This window comes from Bidens hawaiensis, unplaced genomic scaffold, assembly GCF_021521415.1.
Source record: "Bidens hawaiensis isolate Kalapana, Puna unplaced genomic scaffold, B.hawaiensis_p1.1 tig00000864_1, whole genome shotgun sequence".
Taxonomy (NCBI): Eukaryota; Viridiplantae; Streptophyta; class Magnoliopsida; order Asterales; family Asteraceae; genus Bidens; species Bidens hawaiensis.
The window spans coordinates 5473597-5477123 of NW_027491050.1; positions in this window are offsets into that span (position 1 = coordinate 5473597).

Here is a 3527-nt window from a genome sequence, read left to right on the forward strand (position 1 = left end):
TATGTTAGATTGAATTTCAGGTTAAGGACTAGAGATGATCACTTGGTTGTGCTGGAGGCTACTCGGATGGTTGAAGGCATTTCTGGTCGAGGATTTCAAATAAAACAGACATTTTACTTATATTTGATTTTTGAGCACTTGTACCCGGGTTTGGGATTTTTAATACTTAACCTTTTTCTGATGCTTATTGTTTGGAACCTTTTTCCCGGTTTTGGGAAAATACTCCGTTGTTTATTACTCTGAAATGGTTTTAATAAAATGAACTTGCTTTTGGTTTTTAAATTTTTATGAAATTTTGGATATGATTACCAACTGTAGGATTCCTAGGGTTCGGGGTCTTACAAGTTGGTATCAGAGCCAATGTTCGACGGATCCGAGCATTCTCGAATGCTTGGACTCGAACTGTAAAAGAAGGGACTAGAAATGCCAACCGCGAGTAGCTGCACTTCAAGAGGTAATTTTATTTGTTAATCATCTTTTTAAGCCTTAGGGTTTCATTATGTGTATAATTGCTTACATGTTAGGTGGGATGCTAATATGGTAGGGGCAGGGGGCACTTAGGATGGGTGAGTAAAGTAAACAATTAATAACACTTGATTAACGTTATTAACAGTTTTCCCTACCTTCCATGTTCTAAACGCTGCTTGTGCATGACTGTGTTAGGGTTGTAGGGATAGGATATGGCTAATGCTCGTTTTGAGTGTGTTAAAGTTCATCTCATTCCTTAAATTCTCACGTTCATTCCTCACCCTCTTGAATGCTCTGCGCGTAATTTTTTAGATGAGGCGTAGCATACTGTCACTTTAGGTTTTTTTTTTACTTGTCGAGTTGCAGGCTTTGGTCATGTTTGACTCGGGTACCAGTAGGAATTTTTTCTCCACCGTCCTCTTGTATGATTGGATGATTAGGTTTCGTCTCTATCCGCGTCCGTTCCTGTTGCGACGGGATTCGGGGACGAATCCCGTTGTAAGGAGGGTGGACTCGTAACGCCCGTTAATTTCTGTTAAAAGATTTAAGCATTGTAAAGTTTGTATATTTTACCGAGACCGAGTTGGCATTCTTAGGGAACCTTCTAGCCATTCCCGATAGCCGTTTTATCTAACCTTTGGCGTAATACAACATGTTTTGCAAGTTAAAGGGGCCTAAGTGTAACATTATTATAACAAAACCCTAACTCCATCTCTTCCTCCTCCATTGTTCCGATCGGCCAGAAGGGGCAGCCACCACACCTGCGTTTCTTCATTTTTCAGTCCATTCCTAGGTGCCAAACTTTTATTCAAGGTTAGTATAATATCAATTCAAGTCTTTTTCACCATTAAACTCTTTATTGAACCCTAGAGATGTCATAATCATGTTAGGGTTTGAGTTTTGATTAAAATAGTTGCTGACAGATTCGTACTCGTTTATTGTTTGGTCTGCAACTTCGATGAAAATTGATTTTTATTGATTCCATGATATTCTAAATTGAGTCTACTTTCAAAAAGGTATAATTTGTAATTTCTGGACGAGATTTGAATGGTTTTTTTGATTTTATAAAAACGTGTGTCAAAGCTGACGTAGGGTGACGAATTCTGGTCTGTTTCCCGACATCATAACTCTTTTTTGAAAGATCCAAATTGGTTGGTTCCACTTCTGGAACATCATATTTTAAGTTTGTATTACAATCCAATTGGAATCACTTAATTTGGTTTGGTAATGATTTTTAAACAAATAAAACCATTTTGTTGCACACTGAAATAGCTACACGTACCTTTCTCTCTTGGAGGAATTTTTATGATTTTTGTGTGCATTATAAAAATATAATAAAAATATTTTTAGAAAAGTAAGACATTTATGCAACTCTGGTAAAAATTTCATAATTTATTTATATGATTTTCCTATGTAATAAAATACATCTTTTCATGCTAAAATATGCATGGTATACTCGTTATTGATCGATACGTTTGTTTTAGGCTTAACCGGTGGCTGTCCAATTGTGTTCTTGCCGGGGCTGTTTAAAGTGAGGTTTTGCTCCGTCATCTTCCTAGGTATGTCATATGTGTTATACTTTAGTATCGTGAACATTGAAGCTCGTTTAGTTAGTCAATTGTCGATAGATTGAAAACTATGATTTCGGTTGTCTAGTTTGTTGATTGTAGCGTTTTGCGCGTTGTTTGAGGGGATTAACAACCAATTCTGATTGTGTAGCCTCGGTATGTTATACGGGCTGTGAAAAACTTACTTATTATGTTAATGGGGCTGAATTGGTTGTCGGTTTCTCAAACGGGTCGGTACAACCGCAAATTCGCGTTTAATTGGTAGTTTATGCGTTGTACAAGCGATTTGCCGACCCATTCAATTCGTGTAGTGTCGTGTGGACTTGTTGGATGTATTTATACTGAATTTGGTCCACATGGTGCTGATTTGGTTGCTAAGTGCATAAACAACTCGTTAACGCGCTTATTCGATACAATTAGCAACTTCCAGGGGTAATTTGGGAATTCTTTGTCCCCGGAATTATCTAAGGGTGGTTTCGGCTAATACAAGGCCCCGGGGGCTATTGTAATTGAAATTGGTGAGGTCCAGGCATAGGTAAATTAAACCATGTTAGAATACCTCGTAGGATAAACGAGTCGTTTCGGTCCCTTTGTAATTATTGTGCGTAATCCGACAGGCGTTTGATTTGCAGTAGTACTTAGGGGTTCTCTAGCTCGTTGTTGATTGTGTGCCTCGTGTCAGGTGAGTTCATGATGTCCTTTTTAACTCTTTTATGTTTTGGGCTAGCATACACACTCAATTACAATTTTACCCGATTTTACTCGTTAAAACTATTTGAAGGACATTGTATAACCTTGTTATTATTTGTGCATTTATGAAACCAGGTGTGGATTATATTATATGCTTTAGGATATTTTAGACTCGTTTTGGTCATAAATTCATTAAGGTTATATATATTGTGATCTAGACTTGAGGATGTTATTAGGCTTGGTGTTAATTGTATACGAGTAGACCTACTTACTTTAATTCTTATTTTGGACTGACTTCTATATATTACCTTATAGCCTACGATTGCTGATATTATTTTAGTTCCTTGTGACTAGGATTTATATGAGTAGGCCTATTAATGTGTGTGTGCATGGTGATTTTGGCCGGGTCAAATATATTACTCGGGTTTTTAAATCCCGTGGTGGAGAGACCCGTGTGGCGTAATCATCATTTAGGCGGTTCAAATATATTACTCGGATCCTTGACCTTGTGTCTTGTGATTCGTGGTGGATAGGCCCGTCGTTTGCTAAACCGTGATCGGGTCAAATATATTACTCGGGTTATACTCGTGGTGGAGAGGCCCGCATCACGTGTTTAGGTTTGTAAGCCATGACCGAGTCAAATATATTACTTGGGTTCGAATCGTGGTGGAGAGGCTCGCGTCACGTGCTTATGTCTTACCGCGCCCGGGTAAAATATATTACTCAAGTCTTGGCTCGTGGTGGAGAGGCCCGTGTACGCGTGTTCGACCGAGGATAACTTATTTGGTAATTGGGTATTTA